At 56.7% G+C, this 6,000-nt stretch overlaps 1 protein-coding gene across 1 annotated transcript in view; it reads right to left on the bottom strand.

The window, feature by feature from the left end:
• Positions 1-5,709, bottom strand: part of DISP3 (dispatched RND transporter family member 3) — a 58,372-nt gene extending 52,663 nt beyond the window's left edge. The window contains exon 1 of the mRNA XM_033228382.1: positions 5,494-5,709. The gene's annotated coding sequence lies outside the window, so the exon portion shown is untranslated. The remainder of the gene's footprint in view (positions 1-5,493) is intronic.
• Between the last annotated feature and the right edge of the window lie 291 nt (positions 5,710-6,000).

The raw sequence follows: 6,000 nt of genomic DNA on the forward strand, positions 1-6,000 counted from the left end.
GACACTATCTCCTAGGACGTCAACCTGTGGTTCCAAGAAGAGACCCTGTAAATGGTGCCTGCGAGAATCTAAATCCAAGCCAGTCCTTCCCATTGTCCTTACCACCCCCTTGTTCCCAGGTTAAGCTCACTGTATACACAAACACCATAACCTGCCACCCGACAGCCTTTTCCAAACTGGCAGATTCCCCATCTGGTTTCCTCAGAGGGAGGAACGGATGGAAGGAAGTAAATTGCCAGGATCAAGAGCATGCCAGGAATTCTGCAGGCAACGAGATCCTCTCCAGCATCTTCTCTCCCCTGAGTTCAGGGAGAAATATACCCAGACCTTACACTTCACTAATGCCCTCAGGGGATGGCCCCAGGATGCTGCACCGGGTTCTTCCTTCCAGGTTTTGGCAGAGACACAGTCTCTGCTGGTACACATGCCAGCAAGCGTGACCAGCCTGGAGGTGTAATATAAATAGCCTGCCACTGCCCATCAGCTCCTCCACCCCCTTGGCATTAGTTCCAAACCTTCGCCTTCCTCACTCCCAGAGCGAACCAGCCAGCAGGGGCTCTGCTGGGCTCCACCTGCCTCTGCACCAGCAGTGTGACCTTGAGTGGGTGACTTGACCTCTCTAGCCTCAGGCCCTTCCATTGTGAAATGGAATCAGAGCACCTCCCTCCTGAGTGGTTATGGGGATCACATCAGTTAAGGTCCAGGAAGCATTTAGCACACAGCCTGGCATGTGGCTGATGTCAGAGAGGGGTGCAGGGGAGAGGACTGGAGAGATGACAGCAAGCCGCATTTCACCTCTGTACTTGGAAGGGAGTTGTTGGGTTTACTGGCTGCATCAGTTCGGTCCCCTTCCCTGGCGTGGTTTGGATGATTCCCATGCACCCAAGGAAGCCAGCCCAGTTGCCTGGGAAGATACCTGGCCTGGGATTCTGAGACTCAGGCTCTGCTACCAACATGCTGTGTGATGCTGGGCAACTCACTTGCCCTCTCTGAAGTAACTTCCCCATCTGCAGAGGCTTCTCATATCCTTGACCTCTTACAGAGTTGTCTTTCACACTCCAAGCTTCACAGCTTGAGTCCCATTCCAGACTCTCACGGGGACTCAGCTCCAGCCCAGCCATGGCTCAGAAGCCTTGGGTACCCAGACCAGGCCACTGACTGATACACACAGGTGAGGGTACTGCCCTTCACCTCTGGCCTGTCTGGCAAAGGAATTTACATTCTTTTGAAACCCATCACATAAACAGGTTTCTCGATAAGAAAACATTTATTGAATGACAGTAACCAAAACAATTCAGGGTACTGGGCAAAATGGGGGTTTTTGCTTCATTCAGATCAAAATCTGATCCCAGCTTGGCCTCTTCTTGCTGTGTGACCTTGGGCAAATCTCTTCACTTCTCTGAACTTTGCTTTTCCCATACATTAAATGAGGACAACAATTCATGTGCCATGAAATGGTGGCAAGACTTAAGTGAGACAGTCCACGTAAATGCTTAGCACCTGGCACATAGTAGGTATTCAACACATGGCAGCTATGATTGGCTGGTATTTTTATCACCAGCCTCCCATCGTAAGGCGGAGGACCTGAGGCCATCAGCCATGTCTGGTGCCTGTTTCCAAAGAGCTTTGACAACACACAGACACATATTCCTCGCAATCCTCCCGCCCGTGTACCTTCCAGCTGGTGCAGAGTGGAGAGCGGCTGTCTGGTCTCCTGGTCGCCAGGCAGAGAGTAAGCTCACTGGGGGAGGCTCTGCCGCCATCCCTGGACTGGTCCCGCAGCATCCATGCCTCCAGCCTTTGTTGGGCAGCTGCAGCGTGAGCCGCACTGTCTGCCCGTGAAATGCGACTTTTGGAAAACATGCATATTTGTGAGTTGGTGCATGTTTCTATTTTGGGCCGACACTGCTCTCTTTATTTATTTTCCCTGGGCTTCGATGCTTTGGAATCTAGCTTGGAAGGGTGTTTTGACAGACTTTGACACCTCTCCCAGCTCCTTTGGCAAGACACCATGCTTGGGTAGGGGGAGGGCAGGCAGAGAAGAAGAGGATTTCAAACGACAAGCCCTCTTCCTTGGCTAGGACTGATGGACAATCCCACACCCCTGCCTCACTGTCCCAGCCCTCTGTTTCTCCATATTTGGGTGTGGGGAGGAGTATAAGAGGGGTTCGGGTGGGGAAACAATTTCAAAGAGGGGGAAGGGAACCAAAAAGGCTAATCACTGAGCTCCCAATTTGAACAATGCTAACGTCATTATCAACACCTATAGTATTGTTATTGTCAACCATCACTGCTACCACCCCCACCATTTTGGGGTGCCTACTTTTATTGCTGGCAGTGAGCTGACTGATGGCCCTTAGGGACACCACCTCCTTGCTCAGCATCTCACTTGGCTCATCTGTGAAGGCTATTTTTGCCATCCCCAGCTCATGGGGCTATGAAGAGACTGCTCGGCAACATGGTGGTCATGGCTGTCTTTCCTCTTGGCATCAGAGCCTGGCCAGCAACCAACTGCCCATGGGCAGTCTACTTGATTGGGTCCAAGGACATGAGGCTGATTGCAAAGCCCCTACTCACTGGGCAGGACCTCTAAAGCTGTTCTCAGCTGTTCCCTTCTCTGTGGCCATTTACAACCAGCCCAGTGTCTGCCACTTGGGAGGAAGGACCTTAACTCAGACAATTCCATCCGCCTTTGATGACTAGGGGAATAGGGGGTGGGGAGGATGGGGAGATGAGGGAAGTAGGTCTATACTAGCAGAGAAAGGGGCTTAAACCATCCAAGGACCTGGGGATCAGGAGATCCAGGTTTAAATCTTCTATTCATTCGTTCATCTACTCATTCATTCACAATACATTACCAGCAGAACCAGTGGCTTATGCAGAGGATATATAGACAGTAGAAGTAATGCCTGTCCCAGTGAAGATTGCATTTCAGCAGTATGACCTCAGGAGAATTACTTGACATCTGTGGTCCTATTAAGGAAATCATCTAAACTTCCCTCACTCAGGGAACAGGATGACTTCACTAGTGGTGGGTGCTCTAAGGAAGGGGAAAGGTAGGATAATCTTGTTAGAATCACAATTTTCAATCCCACCCACACTCAAGAGACTCACTAGAGAATCAATGTTCCAGATTATTAGGGCGAAAAAGTGACCCTACAGGTCACCTCAGCCAGTCCTTTAACAGATGGGAAGCCTGAAGCTTCCCATCTGAGAAGGGAAGTAGTTTGCCCAAGGGCAAACTGGGAGTCTGTGGTTAAGCTTGGACTAGGATCCAGGTCCCTCACTTCCAGTCCAGTGCTCCTTCCACCACACCATGCTGGGACTGTTCTTTCAACCCAGTTTCTGGAGTTGAAGGACAACAACAGGAGAGGTGTCAAAGGGCAAGCCAGGTCACGGCTACCAGATCTCATGGCTAGCCAAATCTCCAGGGGGGTTCCAGGATGCTTCACCCAAAGTTCTTAGCCCCTTGGAGAGATCACTGGGGCTCTGTGGCATCTGGCCCTGGAAAACTTCCTGGGGAGGGGAACAGAAGCTGCTGAGGCCATGGTGGAGGGCCATCAGATTTCCAAAGAGAGAGAAACGGGGACATGGAACCTGCAGTGAAGAAGGCAAGTCTGAGAATGGAGTCAGCTCCCCCTAAGGGTCAGCTGGGCCCACATCCCAGCAAAGACTGGGTCAGACCCAGCCTAAGGAAAGTTGGGGAGAGAAGCGAAGGCAGTGGGGAAGGATGACTGGAAAGACCAAAAAAAGAGGGTGAGTGTGTGTGTGTGCATGTGTGTGTGTGTGTGTGAGAGAGAGAGAGAGATAAACCTGGGGGAGGGAACAGAGCAGGGAAACAGAGGGTACAAACAAAGAATGCAGACCCTGATTGTACATCTGTGTGTCTGGACTAAGGTCAGAGGAAGAGGAGTGAGTATTGGGGTAGAAAAGCCAAGCAAAATGGACCCTGGGCTGAAAATGGAGATTCTGTAAGGCACCTGTCCGGGCTGGGCTTCTGCCCAGAGCTTCCACGGAGCCACAGCCTCCTCCCTCCCTCCAGAAGATCCCCTGGTCCCCTGGGAGGTGTAGTAGGAAGTAGGGAGGGGGTGTTTGCTCTAAATTCCCATGCTTCGCCCGTAGGAGCAGGACAGTGTGTGTGTGTGTGTGTGTGTGTGTGTGTGTGTGTTCATGCGCGCGCGCGCTGGGGGTGGGAGCGTGTCTGTGCTTGGGAGCCTGACTGGCTTTGTGAGTCACTGGGCATCGGTGGGAACACCAGGTGGTGGGCTCTGGAATCTGGGGCTTAGTCAGTGAGTCCGGAGACAGCAGCCTCGAGTGCGGAGCGGGGGCGAAGATGCTGCCCAGGTCCACGAACGTGTGTGCTTGTGAGATCTGTCTGCCCACGTGCGTGTGAACCGTGGGTCTGTGTGGATTGTGTGCGCCTGAAGATTGTGGGTGGGTGTGTACTTGCGCAAGTGGACTACGAATATGTGTGTGGACTGTTTTCCAGTGGTCTGTAGATATGTGTGTGCGCGTGGATGGGTGTGAGTGTGCGTGTGGACTGTGGGTGTGGGCGGGCTTCTGAGTTTCCAGGGCGGCCGCGAGGCGCTGTCCGCGGTGCTGACCCGGGGCGCGGGCCGACAGAGACCTGCGCCCAGTCTCGCAGTGGATGGGGGGCAGCGGGAAGCTGGGGCCGGCCGTGGAGCAGAGAGGGGCCGAGAAGAGGAAGCCCCCAAGGAGGCGCCTTCCCAGCCCTGCTGCCGGCCTCCCCAGGGAGTTGGGAAAAGTTCTTCCGGCGGTGGGGTTGGCTCCCGGGACTCGGCGCCCTTTGCGCTGGGAATCTTCCCTGACCCTCAGCGCCGCCACTGCCCGGCTGCCCACTCCACTTCCACTCTCGTTCGCGTTCTCGGCAGAGTCCGGGGACCCTCACGCGTGCTGATTCCATCGTCGGCCCGGCCCGCCCCAAGCCCCCACGCGCCCTCCCCGGCCGGACCTGCAGCCAGCTTAACTGGGAAAATGTCCCGCCGAGAGCACGAGTACGCTAGGTAGGGGGTGAGTGGAGGGGGTCATTAGCCTTACTCTGTCCCTTCCCTCCGCTCTAGCATGGTCGAGAGCCCGATCCAGGGGCGGCTTCAGACTGACGCTCAACTTTTATGGACCCAGATATCCCCCAGCGGGGACGAGCAGGGGCCACAGGTCGGAAGCCTTGCCGTTCCTGGACATCCAACATCCAACTCGCCTTGGCCGACAGAGACTGCTGCAGTCCTGCGGGCAGATGGTGCGGAGCTGGGGCCGGGTCGCGGAGGGCAAGCTTGGGTTCTGTCCACCCCTGACCGGCTTTCCCGGGGGGCTCCGAGGCCCGCATCCCGGGCTGGCTGGAGAGCGGGAGAACTTCGCGCGCGGCGCCACGCAGGTCGGGATGCGGACGGCGCGGAGGACTTCCCCCTCCTCCTAGCAATGCATTCCCCAGCCCCGAGACCGAGTCTGGATGGCGCCCCGCGGCCGTGCACTCACCTCGGCCGGCCGAATGGGGCTGGGCTGAGCCGCCGGCGCCGGGGGGAGTGCGCGGAGGGTCGGGAGGCGGCGGCCACCCCGCTGCGCAGACTCGTCTCCTCGCGGGAGTCGCAAGGGGAAGCTCCTCGGAGCCGCAAGAAGCCGGGGTTCCACGCTCCGCTCCAGGGCAAGCAGACCGCGGGAAGCCGTGCACGAACCCCAGTCACCAGCTCGCAACCTGAGCACTCTGCGCCGCCGTCGCCTTTTATTCGCCGCCCGCCTTTGTTTGGGTCCGGGCTCCTACCATAGGTCGCAGGGGTGTCCGAGACAGGCTCCGGAGCCGCGCCGCCGCCCAGCCCCTGGCGCCTCCTCGGCCCCCGCGCTTTCGCGCCTTGCGTCCGTGGTCGGCGAGAACCTGCGCCACGTCGCGAGCTGCGGGTCTCCGGGGCCAGCGGTCTGGCGCTGTCTTCGCCGCCGCTCCCCCTGCCGATCCGCGCGGTGGTTCAGCCCGGCCCTGGCTCCCGCGGA

Source organism: Trachypithecus francoisi, unplaced genomic scaffold (genome assembly GCF_009764315.1).
Source record: "Trachypithecus francoisi isolate TF-2019V2 unplaced genomic scaffold, Tfra_2.0 Lachesis_group12, whole genome shotgun sequence".
Lineage (NCBI taxonomy): Eukaryota > Metazoa > Chordata > Mammalia > Primates > Cercopithecidae > Trachypithecus > Trachypithecus francoisi.